The sequence below is a fragment of the Triticum urartu genome, chromosome 3A, assembly GCF_056163025.1.
Source record: "Triticum urartu cultivar PI428250 chromosome 3A, HENAU_Tu73, whole genome shotgun sequence".
Lineage (NCBI taxonomy): Eukaryota > Viridiplantae > Streptophyta > Magnoliopsida > Poales > Poaceae > Triticum > Triticum urartu.
This window is the reverse complement of record NC_141875.1, coordinates 684283569-684301945: the sequence shown is the minus strand read 5'-3', so window position 1 is coordinate 684301945 and position 18377 is coordinate 684283569. Positions and strand designations below refer to the sequence as shown.

The 18377-nt window shown below is 45.2% G+C and overlaps 1 pseudogene; it reads left to right on the top strand.

Annotated features, from left to right (window-relative positions):
• Positions 1-6633: 6633 nt before the first annotated feature.
• LOC147981576 (uncharacterized) lies at positions 6634-7767 on the top strand (annotated as a pseudogene).
• Positions 7768-18377: the final 10610 nt, after the last annotated feature.

Below are 18377 nucleotides of genomic sequence, written 5' to 3'. Positions count from 1 at the left end.
CACACTCCCTCATTGATTTTTCAACCGTCAGTGATGGTCGTTACTCCTCCTTCCCCTAGTGCATAACAAAGGTCTAATACAAGGAGAAGAAGGAGAAACGACCCTCACGACAACAGTTGGCATTCTTCTTCTCTCATATATGGTGGAGACTTTCTCCCTCATTGATTTTTTGACTGTCGTGTATGAATCCTCGACAGACTTAAAGTCAACTTGAAATGTCGTTTAACTATCTTTCTAGAAAATCCGGGCGACTCAATATTTTCTACATATTCTAGCACAAGCCATGCGAAAATTCATGGAATAATCCGGCATGACCTTTGCTAAAAAGGACATATCGAGCGCTTGAAATTTTACGGATGGAAATTAATCAACACTCCGGCAAAACATATGCCACTTAGAGGCGTTCGGGTCTCACCTCAAGGTCGGAGGGGGGCGGTGACGGGGACGACGGCGGCCGGGATGATGCAGGGGCTCCTTGATTTCTGCAAAAACAAAATATAAAAAAACATTATTATCCTCATTTTAGGACTTAGTGAAACCCTATGTCTAAAACAGAAACAAAATTTGTAAAACCTAGTTCTAACCCTAATAATTTTTACTGCCCATCTATCCATCCATTTGTCTAATCCTAGTTCTAACCCTAAAAATTTGTAAAACCTTCTTCTAACCCTAAAAATTGAAAAGACCTATACATTTACTAAAAATACCCTAGTTCTACCGGACTTTTCACTGTTTTGTCCTTCTCAGCAAACCTTGGGACAAAATGAACTCATTCGAAAACTATTTCACGATCTAACCCTTTGGGTAATGCCACAAGTCGTGGCGTTTCTGCTATATTTAGAAACGCCAAACTAGCCCGCGTTGCTTCCCTTAATAAATAAGTGACAACAAAAAGAACTTGCTCCAAACGCCACACACTTTGGCGTTTCATACATGGGAACAAATGCAACACATGTTGGCGTTGCCAGCAACGCCACAAGGGCTGGCGTTTCTACATTGAAACGTAGCTATTCGACCAGGCCAACAACACAGGCTAGTTCGGTGTTTCTAGATAGAGCAGAAACGCCACGACTTATGGCGTTTCAGAAAAGGGTCAGATCGCAAAATAGTTTTTGAAAGAGTTCATTTTGTGCTAAGGTTTGCTGACAAGGTCAAAACAGTGAAAAAGTCCAGTTCTAGCCCTAACATCTATCCATCCATCCATCTATCTATATATCCATCAATATATCCATCCATCCATTTGTCTATATATGCAATATATCAAAAAAACATAGTTCTAACCATCTATCTATTCATCTATCTATCTATCTATCTATCTATCTATCTATCTATCTATCTATCTATCTATCTATCCATTCATCTATCTATCCATCTGTCTATGCAATGCAGGAGAGATCGAAGGGAGGGAGAGGGTCAAAGGGAGAGGGCTGGGAGGGTGAGAGGGATGGAGGGAGAGAGGGGGAGCAGGGAGGGAGAAGGGCGAGGGATGGAGGGTGAGGCAAGGTCGGAGGGAGAAGGGAGGGAGGGAGACTTACCGGGCGATAGCGGCAGCGGGCGACGGCGGCGGGGGTTAGGTGATGAGAGTGTGGGAAGGGAGAGTTATCGCGCCGGCTGGGGGGGGGGGGATGATAAGGTAGCATTAACAGTAGCGCTGGCTGCTCGCCCAGCCACTACTAGGGAAAACCTTATACACAGAAACTTACCAGTAGCGCGGGACAAAAAGAAGGGCTACTACAATTTACCACTAGCGCATGTTATCCAAATGCGTTGCAGCTAAGATCATAGCAGTAGCGCGTCTAACTGTAGAGGCGCTACTACTACAATTCTCCTTACTATTCTCGCCAGGGTACCTATAGTAGTAGCGTGCCTAAGAAAAGCGCGCTGCTGTTAAGATTATTGTAGCAGCGTGTTTCGCGCAGGAAGCGCTACTCCTAATGAAAAGAAAATAAAATGAAAAACATATAGAAAAGTAAATGAAAATGAAAGAAATAAAAAAAGGGGAAGGAAAAAACAAGTGAATGAAAATAAATGAAAAAGAACAATAAAGGAGAAATGTGTAGCAGCAACGGTCTTTATGGACATGCGCTATAGCTAATGTAGCAGTAGCGCTTTCCGTGGAACGCGCTGCTGCTACTTTCCACTTAACCAACCGTTTTCTTCTTCCCCAACGCCTACTTTCCCCAAATCCAACACGAGTGCGTCTTCTGTCGCCGCCGTCATCGCCCGGTCGCCGCGCGCTCTCCCATCGCCCTCTGCACGCCGTCGACGCCGCCCCCGACCCCGACCTCGACGCCGCCCCTGACCCCGACCTCGACGCCGCCCCCGACCCCGACCTCGACGCCCCCAACATTGCCGCTCTCCCGTGCGCCCGCTGCCTCGACCCCGACCCCGTCCCCTACCTCGACGCCGCGTGCCCCTCTCCCTAACTCCGCCGGCGCCCGAGGTGTGCACGCCCTCCTCCTCCTCCTCCCCTACCTCTGCCTAGCTAGGTTTCTTAGGGCTAAATTTCAGAGTTCATCTAATTAGTTAGGGTTCATCAAATTAGATGCCAATTATAGCAGTAGTTGTTAAATATAATTAGTTTTAGAGTTCATCAAATTAGTTAGGGTTGAATTTTAGAGCTCATCAAATTAGTTAGGGTTAAATTTTAGAGTTCATCAAATTAGTTAGGGTTCATTAAATTTTAGAGTTCATCAAATAAGTTAGGGTTAAATTTTAGACTTCATCTAACTAGTTTTTTCACTGTTTTTTAGTAAGTCTTTAATAGAATTAGTAAGAAAATTAATATAACTAGTTGAACTAGTTTATTTTTAGTAAAAACTAGTTTATTTTTATTTATAGTATGTGCTTAATTGAACTAGTTGACTTAATAAAACTATTTTATTTTTAGTATGAAAATTAATAGAACTAGTTTACTTTTTTAGTTAAAGCAATTATTCCCGCATCGACGTCGATGATGCCTATACCGCATCCTCGTCATCGAGTCGGCGGAGGACACCTGCATCACCAGATGGGCCATGTCCGGGACTCGGCTTCTCTGAGGTGGTACTGGGAGGCGCTACCTACCGGGGGTGCAGATTGGTGAGGAGTCAGCCCGTCGTTGACTCGAACCTTCTTTGGTGGCGGTCGCGTGGGCCAGTGACGATCGAGAGGCTCGAGGACCCCGCGGAGGTGGTGCATCACCGTGTCAGTGAGGAGGACACGCACGTCCGTCACTACTTGTTTGCGTTGGAGCACAGGTTCTCCAATACCTGGCAGGTTCTCCAGGGATCTCTGTGGGTGTCCACCGCCCACGCCGATACCTGTCGTGCGCTAGGGTTTTAGTTGTATTAGTGATGTTATATGTATGATACTATTCGGGATGTATTAGTGATAATATTCGACGATGTACGGACGCATGAGACGATTTACTTTTGCTTATTGAATGCATGCTAATTTGAATAATTATTTATTTTACGATTTGGTTTTGCTTATTGAATTCTCATGTCAATATGAGTCCTATCAGATATTTTGAAATGTATATCTTGTCTTGCTCAAATTGGATATGTGCTTGCCCAAGTGGCCGGTCATGTTTGCAGGTTACACCTCTGAGTGGCCTATGTTTTGCCGGAGTGTTGATTGATTTCCGTTCCGGTAAATTTCAGGCGCTCGATATGTCCTATTTTAGCAAAGGTCATGCCGGATTTTTCCATGAATTTTGGCATGACTTGTGCCAGAATATGTAGGAAATATCGAGTTCCCCGGATTTGTGTGTTCAGTATCCTGGTAGTTGCCTTTGATCGATTTTCAATTAATGTTTCAACTATGAACATAGGAAATGAAGACGAAAAGGATTTCAGTATTTGAGAATACTGCGAAGACGAGCGCGGCCTGTGCGACAGAATCTTCCTAGATGATGGTAGGCGCGTCAGCATCAAGCTGGACGAGAACTTCGAAGTGGATACAGTAAATCACAATGACAAGTCTTTTTTCGTAATTAAGCATGACATCTGCTTCATTTGTTTCAACTTATAATTTAAATTTTTTACTATTCTACTACCGTATCACCTGCCATGCAAGAGTTTTTGTCTTGGATAAGATAGGTTTCAGTCTTATAAAAACTACTATGGAGGTAAAGAGAGTTCACTTGAAGACCGAGCATGGTTATACTTTCCACGCAAAATTATACAACACAGACACCTACACCTATTTTGAACGCAAAACTTGGCAAGCACTATGCAAGGCTTATGCATTTGAGCCTGATATGGTTATCACCTTTGATATTGGTCCCGAAGATGATATTGAAGGTAATATCAACATCTGGGTCGATGTGTAGACGCCTCCAGTTATACCATTATGTGAGTTATCAACCATATTTATGTCTTCAAAATTATTTATTAAAAAATAGTTGACAACTAATTTCTATTGACAACTTATTTCCATTCAAGCAAACATGTCCGGCATTTGGTAGACATGACCGTCCATTGTCCCGGGGCTGAACTAAACTGCGAGGAGATAGATCATTATGTTTCATTGCTTGAGGATCTTCATACTGTCAAGACAAATTATTTTTCCGGACTTAAGAATCTTTGTACTCAAAACATGCGACCAATAGTGTTCGTACTAAACTACGGTAACATCTATTTAGGAAAGATGGTAAGATTTTTACTATTTGTCCTCAGTGCATCTTTTGCATACATTATTTTTTAAGCTAAACTTCATTGCTAAGTATGTTACTATATGATGTTCTTCAACAGGGATTTCCGATGAATGTTGTGCCTCATTGGATCGAGACTAAAGGTCGCATGAGAATTGTTAGCTTACGGCCAAGATTTCCTACAATGCACTTTAGTGCATTCAGGATTTCTAATAGCGAGGAATGCTTAATAGTGAAATACTGGAGCAAAATTGTGAATGATCGCAGAGAAGTACTAGGGGGCAGAAATCAGAAGCGCAGCCCACGATTATGAGACAGGTTCATTTGCATGCTCCAACTTGATGAAGCAGGAGTGCTACACATGTTTTATGTTATTTTAGCTGAGAGAGAGCGGCAGGAGTGATTAGCTAGCTAGAAATGAGTTATGATTATTAAATAGCTAGTGTTGGTGGTAATGACTATGATGATTATTATTAGCTAGTGTTGGTGGTGATTAGATAGCTACCGCGGCTAGTATTGGTGGTGATTAGATAGCTACCGCAGCTAGTGTTGGTGGTGATTAGCTAGCTAGAATGAGTTTGAAGATGATGATATGTGCTACACTATGACTATGATGATTAAATAGCTACTGTTGATGGTAATGGCTATGATGATGATTAAATAGCTTGTGTTGGCGGATTATATTCAAGTGGAGGTAACATGTGGTGCACATCGAAAGTACTACTAGTCCAAACAAGATCAAGTTTGGATTAGTAGTATACTTTTGACATGCACCACATGTTGCCTCCACTTGAACCTAATCCACCTTCATTTGACACACTGTTATGGACATATTTATATAACAACCTCATAATTGGTATTTTACCAAAATTTGTATAACGGCGTATAAATACATTAAAATTTTAAAAAAATATAAGAAAAAGAATACTAGTAGCGATGGAGAGTAAACACGCTACAACTAGCTATATTAGCAGTAGCGCTGGAGTGAACAAACGCTGCTGCTATATTTCTTAGCAGCAACGCACATAGCACGCGCTACTGCTAAGGAATAGCTATAGCGCCTTATCAGTAGCGTGTCCTCCCGCGCTACTGATAGGCGAAATACCCGCGCTACTGCTAAGTTGGGCCCATCAAGCAGACTTAGCGGTGGCCTCGTGTCCCAGCGCTACTGTTATGTCCCTAGTAGTAGCGCTGGTTCCAGCCAACCGCTACTAGTACGTGTAACCCCTGCCGGTGGCCATGGGACCACTTAGCAGTAGCGCTTCCAGGGGGCCCAACGCTATTGTTACTTTGATACCTGTAGCGCTTGTTGTCAACCAGCACTACTACTAAATTTCTATCAATAAGCTTTCTCCTAGTAGTGTCCTGCGGTGTTGTTGCTCGTGGCGCATGTTATAATATGAGAGATTTTAACCATCAGCTTGGTGCCCTCCTCCCGGCTTATATAGAGTTGCCTAGAATGGGTGTCATAATGGCTTGGCGTTAATGATATTGATGGCCATATGCATGATGATTATTTGTGGCTATTACTACTAGTAACTGATGTATTTAACTATATTACAGAACATTTGGGCTACAACGGTATTAAATGATGTGTGGAGTCACGTTATCCTATGACACAGCCAATTGTAGGTCTTCTAACTGTTCATGTTTTATGATCTTCATAATCACGTTGAAGATCACACGATGTTCTCTCTCCTAGGGCTCCTGCGACCCACGGGCGATAGGCGGTTCCTAGGGTTAGATCGCTGTTTGGGCCTGTGATTTTCGAATCCCAGATCCGTTTCCTCCCCCCCCCCCCCCCCCGTCCGCCTTTTCCTCTGCTGCATCTAGACGTTGGCGATTCCAATCCTCTGCCGCTTCGTCTGACTGCGATTGAGGCGCAACCAGTAATTCTGGAAGATGAAGATGAGGTCGATCTGGTGGCTCCGGATTGTGCCCTGATGGGGAAGGTGTTGTCCCCCAATCTTCTTCATATCCAGACGATCTCGTCGGTGATGCGGTTGGCATGGGGAAACCCTAGAGGTTTGCTGTTCCACCCCTTGGGGGACAATGTCTTTGTGGCTGAATTTGGTTCCGAGGCCGATCGTGCCAGGGTGATTAAAGGCTCGCTATGGATGGTGGGCAAGCATGCAGTTTTGCTAAAGGTTTTTTTATCTGAATACTCTCCCGTCTCAAGTTCATTTTGACCGCTTGGTGCTTAGGGGCTCGTATTATGCATGTTCCTCCGAGGCTTATGAAGGCCAAACTGGGAATGGAATTTGCCAAGCCGATTGGGAGGATTCTCAAGGTGGATTCGGATGCGGATGGTCGCTGCTGGGGGAGTTTCATGAGAGTGAGAGCTGAAATTGCTGTCCAGGAACCGGTGTTGCATTATGTTACGGTGACCTCTCGCAAGTTGAAAAGGACGGAGACGTTCTCAGTCATGTACGAGCGACTGCCTTTTTACTGCTACTCTTGTGCCCTCCTTGGTCACTCCTCGGTTCTGTGCCCAAACCCAGCGACTAGGGACGAGCATGGTGACCTACCATATGCGGCAAGAAAACTTTGTGTTGCTGATGATCAGTTGAAGAGATCTGGCGGCACTAGGTCCAGCTCGGCCTCTTCCTTGGCTACCGATGCTGGCTCGTCTGGGACTGTTTGGTCGGGTGACTCTGGTCGTGGCAGGGCGGCTGCTCAAGGCGGTCAGGGTGCCTCTGAAGGCGAGGTTTCCTCTCCCAACAGACGCGGTGGCTCTACCCGTGGGCGGGGGAGGTCCAGCCGCGGCAGGAGAAGAGGTCGCACCGGTGATCCTGGGCGTGAGCTTTTTTCCTTCAGCTCTGAAAAGCAAGTCCAACTCAGCGGGACAGAAAAGGAAGCCTGCCAAAGCTCCTACCTCCTCTCCACCCCAAGGCTAGGAGGATGATAATATATTAGCCCTTGTTGTTGTGATAGGAGAGCCTATGGGTACTACAGATGATAATCAGAACTCTGAGGTGGATTCCAACAAGAAGCAACGTGTTTCAAACAACCGATCGACGGATCCGGCGGCGGCTGCGGTGCAGCCCCACCAGACGCAACGAGTATCTTATGTTGGAACTGTTGAGGTTTGGGGTCGAACTCGACAGCTGGTGAGCTTCGCTGGCTTGTGAAGCTACACCGACCCTCCCTCCTCTTTTTGTCTGAAACGAAGATGAGGGACACCCGTGTGAAGAACTTTATGTGGTCTCTAGGTTTTTCTGGTTGCTATGCTGTTAATGTTGTGGGACTCAGCGGCGTCCTTGCTTTGTTTTGGAAGGCACCGGCTGATGTTACTGTGAAGGCTACCAATAAGCGTTTCATTGATGTTCATGTGAAGATTGATGAGGGGGTGACTTGGCGTGCCACCTTTGTGTATGGGGAGCCAAGAAGAGAGGATAGACATCTGTTTTGGGAGCTCCTTCAACGTTTACATCCGTTGTGGAATGGGTCGTGGCTTTGTTGTGGAGACTTCAACGAGGTCTTGGCTCAGGACGGACATTGTGGCCCCCGAGATCGTTCTGAATCTCAAATCACGGCTTTCCGGGATTGCTTGATGGACTGTTGCTTGAATGATCCGGGGTTCTCTGGGCCGAAGTTTATGTGGAGCAATAAACAAGAGCCTGATTGTCATGTAAAGTGTCGCCTGGATAGAGCTGTGGCGAATGGAGCTTTTTCAAACCTGTTTGATGGAGCTGGGGTGGAGAATCTTATTGCAACGTATTCGGATCATTACCCCGTGCTGGTCCAGCTTGGTGGCAAGACCCAACAGCCTCGTCCGCCTCCGATCCAGCAGGGTTTCCGCTTTGAAGAAATGTGGCTTCGGGCTGAGGACTACAGAGAAACTCTTGAGCGAGCATGGGATGAGGGGAGGGATGGTTGTCCTTCTCTCCGGTCAACTTGTGCCAATCTCAAACATGTGGCTAGCCATCTACGCTCTTAGAGCAAGGAGACCTTCGGTTTTATTCGGAAGCGGATTGGTCGTCTGGAGCGCCGTATTGCTACCATTCAGGCTTCACCGTCCTCTCCTTCACTGGTGGAGGAGGAACGCTCGATTGAGGGACAACTCTGTGAGCTTTTTGAGAGGGAAGAGATTATGGAGCGGCAGCGTTCCCGCATTGATTGGTTGAAGGCGGGGGACCGCAACACGGACTTCTTCCATGCTAGAGCTTCGGCGCGCAGACGTACAAATCGGATCCACTCTCTTATGCGCGAAGATGGTACTAGCTGCGACTCTCAGGCCGGAATCAAAGGTATGGTTCAGGGGTACAATGACAAATTATTTTCCTTTGAACCATGCAGCGCAGCCGATCGTGTTTTTGATGCAATTCCTCACAAGATCACACCGGAGATGAATGAGGATCTTTGCAGGCCATACACTAATGAGGAAATCAAAGCTGCTCTGTTCCAGATGGGCCCTACTAAAGCTCCCGGACCTGATGGATTTACAGCCCTCTTCTATCAAACGCATTGGAACTTTCTAGAAGAGGATATTTGTCAGGCTATCCGAGGTTTCCTTGAAGGCCGGCCAATTCCTGAGAGTTTCTGGGACTCGGTGATTGTTCTTATTCCCAAGACAACAAGACCGAAGCACCTAAAGAACTTCCGGCCAATTAGTCTTTGCAACGTGCTCTACAAAATTGCTTCCAAAGTACTTGCCAATCGTCTGAAAGTGTTACTGCCTGTTGTGATCTCTGAAAGTCAGAGTGCCTTTGTTCCTGGGAGATTGATCACTGACAATACTTTGATTGCTTATGAGTGTCTTCACACTATTCGGAAGCAGCGGGTAAGGCAGCCCTTCTTTGCCCTCAAGATAGACATGATGAAAGCATATGACCGTGTTGAATGGAGCTACTTGCATGGCTGTCTCTCTAAGTTGGGATTTGCTTCTGCATGGATCGATACCGTCATCAGATGTGTCACCAATGTCCGCTATGCAGTCAGGGTTAATGGTGAGCTGACTGATCCTGTGGTACCTTCACGGGGTATCCGGCAAGGGGATCCAATAAGCCCCTACCTCTTCCTCTTGTGCACCGAGGGTTTGTCTAGTCTGCTGTTCCAGAAGGAGTGTTGTGGCGAGCTACATGGGATAAAGAAACGGCCGACAAGGCCCTCCTATCTCACACCTCCTATTTGCAGACGATAGCATCTTCTTTGCTAAGAGTGATCAGCGTAGTGTGGACTCTTTGGAATCAATGCTGCACATGTACTGTGAAGGGTCGGGTCAAGCAATTAACAAAGAGAAGTCATCTATTTTCTTTGGTCAGAACTGCCCGGACAGCGTTAAGACTAGAGTGAAGAATAGCTTGGTTATCCAAAATGAGACCTTTCATGATTCATATCTTGGTATGCCAACTGAGGTTGGTAACTCTCCAACAAGCACTTTTAAGTTTTTGACTGACAGAGCGTGGCAAAATCTCTTTGGCTGGTCTGACAGGCCGCTATCAAGAGCTGGTAATGAAACCTTGCTGAAATCAATCACTCAGGCCATCCCAACATTTGTTGCGAGCTATTTCCATCTTCCTGTTGCTACTTGTCATAAGTTTAGGCAGATTGTGTCTGATCAATGGTGGGGAAGGGAAGATGGAAAGAAAAAGATGCATTGGAGATCTTGGGCATGGCTGTCGACTCCCAAATCCTTAGGTGGCATGGGTTTTCGTGACATGACCCTTTTCAACCAAGCTCTCCTGGGCAAACAGGGATGGAGGTTGCTGACCGAGCCCAACTCACTTTGTGCCCGCGTATTGAAGGGTCGATACTTCCCCAACGGTGACTTCTGGCATGCCTCGGTTCCAAGAACTGCTTCTGCTACTTGGAGGGGCATCATCCACGGCCGTGATCTGTTGACGCGTGGGGTTCAGTGGGGGATTGGTGATGGCCGTCACACACATATCCTATCGGATCATTGGATTCCGTCCACCCCACCTGCTTTGGTTCAGCCTCTCTCGCCGATCCCATCGATCGCGTCTGTGCACTGCCTTATTGATGAAGAAAGGGGGACGTGGGATGAGGACTCGGTGCATGCTTTCTTTCCTGAAAGGCTAGCAGAAGATATTCTTCTCGTTCCTGTTAACAGGAATGGCGGTGCTGATTTTGCCGGTTGGCCTTTCACAAGATTTGGAGAGTACACTGTCAAGTCAGCGTATAAGTTGGCGAGAACTGACCTTTTTATCTTGAGCAGGAGTAACAGTGGGATGGGTCTGAACTCTCGTATGGCTGAAGATGAGAAGTTTTGGAAGGCTCTATGGCGGGTCAAAGCCCCCAATAAAATGAAGATTGCTCTTTGGCGCCTTGCGCACGATTGCCTGCCGTCTGGTGATCAGCTCCGGAGGCGACAGATTTCAGCGAGACCTGACTGCTTCTTCTGCGGTCGGCTGGAAAGTATCGAGCATGCGTTGCTGTTTTGCCCACATGCTAGGGCTGTTTGGGACGGAGTCAAGGAGTTCTTCGACGTTCATCTTCGCAGGTCTTCCTTCTCTTCTCCAAAGCAATGGTTGTTTGAGTTCCTGTCTTCTTGCTCTGACCAGGAGGCGACTGTTCTAATGGTTGCCATTTGGCACATATGGGAGGCTCGCAATGCGGAAAGGAATGAGCCTACTTCTCCTTCTCCTGGGAGTACGGCTGCTAGAACCAAAGCTTACATTGAACTCATTTTTCAGCATATATTCAATCATGTACCTGCTACTAGGCGTGAGACCTCTTCTTCTGTCCGTCTTTGGTCTCCGCCGCTGCAAGGTACGGTGGTTGCGTTCTCTGACGCCGCTGTTTGTGAGGAGCTGGGCACCTCCAGTGTGGGTGTGGTGATTCTCAACCATTAGGGGAATTGTGTGGCTGCGTGCTCTGAACCTTTAAGGGGCGTGCGATCACCGGAGTTGGCTGAAGCAATGGCTCTTCGGCGTGCTGTCAGTTTAGTCCGGGAGGAGGGCTTTACTGATGTTATGTTCAAGACTGATTGCCTCTCGGTGGTGCAGCGTTTACAATCTTCGTCCATGGATCGCTCGGTGGTGGGCACTGTTCTTAAGGATGTCAAATCTTTGGCTAATGGCCTCTCTTCTGTGGCCTTTCATCATGTTCGTCGGCATTGTAATGTGGTGGCTCATGTATTAGCTAGATCAAGCTTGGGCTCTTCTAGCCTTTCTATTTCTCGTTTTGCTCCGGACTGCATCCGGGAGACCCTTTGTAAGTTTGTTGCTTGATCAATAAAGGCCGACGTTCTATAAAAAAAACTGTTCATGTTTTCCAGGTAACCGACTACCGAGTCATGCCCGTCAGGAGGTCCTATGATCCGACTGCAGGCACTTGGTCCTCTCGTGAGCACCCCCACCGATATCTATTTCCTCCGGTTGTGGCTCCAATGCGGCTTATGTATAGCCCATTGGCCCATTTGTTTGCAGGACCGTGTTTTTGATTGGCCTAGGCCTTGGGCCGGGCTTTTATGCGTGTTTGTGCCTAGATTATATTATAATATTCCAAGTGGTGGTCTGAGACGCATGGGCATGATTTGATCAAGTTTCCAAATCAACATCCTTCACGTGGAATGGTGTTCGATTGACATTCCACGTGAAGGATTTTTACTTGGAAAGTTTGCGCAACCAGACATTCCGCTTTTCATCAGAAAAACCCGACTCATTTCACAGGGATGTCCTGGGCGCTCCTTTCTCTTCACGGAGCAAATCTATGACGAGTGTCGCTTTACTCTTTTCATTGAATGTTTTGCACTCAGATTATCATCATTCTCAAAGAACAAATGTCTTGACTTGGGACTAAGCCTGACAATCGAATTGATGTGAGCTCTTTGAGCCGACTCAATATTCATCCGAATGCAATGTGAATCACCAAAAAGTCATCATTACAAATCTTCCTGAGTTGGCATGTCATAATCTTTTGTATGTTGTTAGACCTCCCACTGACTCATTTCTAAGAGTGGACTCCTCAGCTTATGTGATCCGACTGACTGAGAATCTTGCTGATATACCACAAGATTCCCGCATGCATGATTGACGGTTTGGGTTCCTTTGTTGATATTGTGTCGCTCGGGCTTCTCATGACGGTATGCAGCCTTCCCCTATATAAATAGCGGGGGTATGAGAGACAGAGGGGTTGCACGTTCACATGATGGCTCAGCAAAAAATCACCGGATCCAATTTTACAGGAGTAGCGATTCCCTAGAGGTGTTGGCCGTTGCATGCCCTCTTTATTCTCTTTAACTATCGTAACCCGTGGCACGACAAGTGCAGTACATGTGGGCTGGAGCATGTGGCACCTTGCCCACAAGAAGCCAGCGCGACATAATAAGCCGGAGAAGGTGCTTCACGAATCAATCGATGGCCTGGCCGATGATCTCTCCGAGAGTGAGAAGTGGGCACCACCGGCGTCATAAACTTTTTATCCTTCCTTTCATACATTTATGAAAAAAACAAAAATCCAGCATATAATTAAATTTGATGAGGCATAAACAGCTTGTGTTGGAACACCCTCCTGTTTTTTTCATTCCATAGATATCTTTGGGGTTGATCAAGTGCATCTTGCACCACCAACCTTGTACTGAATTGGAAGAAAGGGCCACGTCCATCAGCTGATGGTGGATGGAGCCAGCCGCTGTCCAGACCTCTTTAGAATAGGGGCAGATCACAAAAGGCGCAGGTCGGGTTGCAAGGCCATCCTCTGGTGGATAATCTGTCTGCCGTCCAGTTTCGGTTCTGCATTAGCAATCATAGATAGAATTTTATCTTGTTCTCGGCTTTCACCTTCCAAGTTTTCTCCAGAAGTGATTGTTTGATTCGCCCTATGAATTGGGCATCATAAGCATCATGGGCCGTGTATATTCCTATGGAGTTAAAAAGCCAGACAATGTTATGTCTGTCCTGAGACAGCTGCACTTCTTGGATCAGCTCCCACAAGTTGACAAATTGCAGAACTTGCTCTTCGTTGCCCATCCTTTGAAGCCCCTTCATCCACTAGCTTTGCAACCTCTGGAGCCACTTCAATGGGTGCGACCCCATGCAGCCACTTGTCCTTCCAGAAGTTCACCTTTTGTCCATTCCCCAATGTGATCTTGGTGCAGGCGGAGAAAAGGTCTCTGTCAGTTGCGTCGCAAGGAATTTGGGAACCTTTCCAAGGTCTGTCAGTGTCATCCCATTCGAACCAACACCATCTGAGTCTCAATGCTCTGCTATAATAGGTTAACTCTTTGATTCCGAGGCCACCGAGACTTTTGGGGGAGCAACATTGTTTCCAATTTACCAAGCATTTACTTCCGCTTGCCTCCTCATCCCCAGCCCAAACAAAGTTTCTTCTACATTTGTCAAGCTTTTTGATAGCCCATTTATCCATTGCAGAACATGTGAGGAAGAAAGTTGTGATTGCCGTAAGGACCGAGTTGATTAGAGTTAAGCGACCAGTCTTGTTCAGAAGCTTTCCGTTCCACGGTTTTACTCTCCTAGCAGCCTTGTCTATGAGAGGTTGCAATTCAGCACGTGTTGGCTTTCTCCTGTGCAAAGGAAGGCTCAGGTATTTGCAAGGAAACGAGTCCTCTTTTCCTCCAAAATCTTGCAGAACTTCACCATGTTCCTCCACATTCCATCGAATCTTGTACGCCGTGCACTTTCCCAGGTTGATCATCAAAACGGAAATCTCTCCAAATCTGATTAGAATTTTTTGAATTGCTGCAATTTCATCTCTGATGGGATTAAGAAACAGAGCAGCATCATCTGTGTACAGGCTGGTTCTCAGGGATGCTGGCTGCTGGCTTATAGGGGTGAGCAAACCTTCAGCCGTTGCCAAGGCTATCAGCTTTTGCAGCGGCTCCATTGCAAGGCTATCAGCTTATTCAGGGAGGCTTTCAGAGAGTAATCCGTAGTTGCTGCCACTTCTTTTTCTTCTGTCTCTCATTGTTAGTGTACTATTTTCTTTCCTTCTGCTCCCCATGTAAGCTCTAAAGTGTACAGTTTTTTCCCTCTCCTTTAATGCAATGACAAAGCTCCTGTCGGTTCGGGTCAAAAAAAAAATTCCACAAGTTGTAGCACTTAATGTCGCAAAGCAATGCTAGCAGTTTGACTGTTTTTTCCTTGCCCACGGTCGTATATAGAAACAAATCTATGATCGTAGGCTCGTAGCCTTGTCAAACGGCACATGCAAGAAACTGCACATACTCCCTCCGTTTCTTTTTAGTCTGCATATAAGATTTGGTCAAAATCAAACTTTATAAAGTTTGACCAACTTTGTAGAAAAAATATCAACATCTACAATAATAAAGCTATATGGTATGAAAATTAATTTCATCAGGCATCTAACAATATTGATTTCATATTGTGAATCTTGATATATTTTTCTGTAAACTTAGTCAAAGTTAACTGAGTTTGACTTTGACCAAATGCTATATGCAGACTAAAAAGAAACGGAGGAAGTACGTCTAGATCACCAGCTTGCTTTGTTTAGCGAGATTGGAAGAAAGCTAGCACAGCTTCGCATGGCCACGAAGAGCATGTGTCATGTCTTGGTTAATACCTATGGAAGCGTGAAAGTTTGCATGGAGCGGTGTCAGTGGGACAGCCAAATCAGTTCTCCCCTGATGATGAGCTTTATGTCACAGCAGTGACAAGGCTATGCTATCGAGCAAAGCCAGATCTGTTAGCAGGCCCAGTCGATTATCTTGATGCAGCGAGGCTACTGCTATTCTAGCTTGACATCCAAACACAATCACGCTCCAAGAGACTACAAGAAGTTACAGTCATAGATATCCTATATATATGTTTTCACATGCCTCTCACTCCCATGATGCAGCTTACCCATTATGACGTTTTTAGTGTCTTTCTTTTCCATGTCTCCACTCCTTTCATGTTACTTTTGTGGGTTCAGCTCTGGTCCATAGAACTAATGGGGAGGGACAATGTTTGTCCTTTATATAAGGGCCTCCATATAAAGGACAGTCATGCTTACAGTTACACATGGAAGAAAAGGCTGACAACTCATTAGATATCCAAGGACGCCAAATCAATATAAGAGATTACATTTTCTAGTACAACAATGATCGCAATGCCCAACACCCATCTGCTTTCTAATCAAATATTCAAAGATGTTTATGTAGAAAAAACAGATTACTTTGATGACATGGGTTGAATAAATGAGCAAACAAATTACTTAGCCAGTCCTTGATTAATTATGCATGAATAGGGGCTTGTACATGTCCACAAAGACACCTTTTTCTTGGGATAAACCTAAAAACAGAGATTCGCAAAAAAAAACCCTAAAAACAGAGGTAAATGCTCTTGCTAGATCAATGGATCGTTCTTTAGTGGTCCATGAACTACGCCGGCTTAACCCATATATGATCACATACAATGCCGGATATATGCTCGAGACGGAACTTGATTAATTATGCATGAATAGGGGCTTGTACATGTCCACAAAGACACCTTTTTCAAATTTAATGAGCTGTTAAATTTTTTGATAAACTTTTCATTTTAATGAATTTTTGTAATTTACATGTAATTAACAATTGCCCGTTTAATCTCTACTATGTTGTGTTCAAGTCAGGAACTAAGCAGTCGTTCAATCATTTCTCTAGCTTCACTTGTACTACCATTCAAAATATAGATCTTCAGCTTCTGCAATATGCAGCAGGTATTGACTGAAGCACAACGATTGTGATAAACTGTTAACTAAGTTCTTTCTTTTTTTTCAAAAGGAGGGACTATCGGGCCTCTGCATCAGAACGATGCATACGGCCAACTTTATTAAAAAGCAAAGAGGTTCAACAAAGGTCTTAAAGTCCTAAAAAAAGCAAAGAGAGAGCTCACAAAGAGCCTACAATAAGGTAACCATAGCGCCACAACCGGCCGGCATAAACAAGATAAGGAAACTAATTGCCTATCCTATTACATGGCCGCCATCCAAACCGGTTGAATATATCCCATGCTACCATCTTCCACCGGATAGATCCAGTAACCGAACGCTCCCTGGCCTCCGTCGGAGTGAGTAGCGACCACATACGGATCAAAGCAGTGGTTCGGAAGATAACCTGCAAAAAATGAAAATTTGTTGTTCTGTTAAAAACCAAGTCATTTTTGCAATTCCAGACTACCCACAATAAGGCACATACTCCTACACGAATGTGTCTCGCTGTTTCAGCCTCTATCCCGTTAAGCCACGTTCTAAATAACGTGCTGACAGAATTCGGAGGAGTAATATTAAAGGTTATGTGCACCGTCCGCCAGAATACTTTTGCCATTGGGCAGTCAAGAAAAAAGTGTTTGATGGTTTCATCCCGATCACAAAAACTACACCTAGTAGGTCATGTCCAGTTATGCTTTGCCAAATTGTCCTTGGTTAAGATTACTTGTTTATGAACAAACCACATAAACACTTTAATTTTCAAAGGAACTTTGACTTCTCACACATGTTTGGAACTAGGAATGGAGCTGGCGTTGATAACATCGAGATACATCAATTTAACTGTAAACTCCCCAGTCCTAGTAAGCTTCGAGCGCAACTGACCGGGCTGTTGAGACAACTAGACCTCCATCAGTCTACGCACTAAATAGAGCTAGGCTTCCCAACGATTACCATCTAGCGTTCTCCTGAATTGAATATTAAGGGGGATGGACTGAAATAGTGTAGCAATGTACGCGTCTCGTCATTGAACAATACTATAAAGAGACGGGTATTGATGTGCGTGGGGTGTCTCTCCTGGCCAAGTATCCTCCCAGAAACGTGTGTTGGTCCCATTTCCGATTATAAACTTTGTCCTATTGAAAAAGGCTGCTTTGACACTCATCAGCCCTTTCCAAAAAGGCGAATCCATCGGCCTTGCTGTCACCTGGGACAAGGTTTTGAAATGAAGATACTTACTACGGAGAATCTGCGCCCATGTGGCCTATGTCTCTACAGATAACTTAGCCAGCCACTTGCTGAGAAGACATCTGTTTTTAACTTCAAGATTTTCAATGCCAAGACCCCCTTGGTCTTTCGGTCGACAAATAATGTCCCATTTGGCGAGTCTGTATTTTCTTTTTAGTTCATCACACTGCCAGAAGAACCGGGATCTATAGAAGTCCAGCCTTTTCCTAACTCCAACTGGAACCTCAAAGAAAGACAAGAGAAACATAGGCATACTCGTGAGGACCAAATTAATAAGAATTAAACGGCCTCTGTATAACATGAGCTTGCCCTTCCAGCAACTCAGTTTCTTCTCAAATCGATCCTCAATGCACTACCATTCTCTGTTAGTTAGCTCACGATCGTGGATTGGTATACCTAGATATGTAAACGATAAAACCGCAAATTCGCACCCAAACAATTGCCTATAAGCCTCTTGTTGCTCATTGGTTGTTCCAAAGCAGAACAATTCGCTTTTATGAAAGTTAATTTAACCCGGTCAATTGTTCGAATAAGCATAACACCAGCTTCATATTTCTCGCTTTTGTCAAGTAATGGTCCATAAAGATGATCGTATCATCGGTGTACTGTAGGATGGACACACTTCCATCTACTAGATGAGGCACCAAGCAACCCATCTGACCAGCGTCCTTACCCCTTCCTATTAGAATTGCCAACATATCAACTACAATGTTGAACAAAATAGGAGACATCGGATCCCCTTGTCTCAGGCCCTTATGTGTCTGGAAATAATGACCTATGTCGTCATTCACTTTAATTCCAAGACTCCCCTTTTGCGTGAAGGACTCTAGCTCTCGTCGCCAGGCTTCATCAAAACCTTTCATCTGCAAGGCCTGTTGAAGGAAAG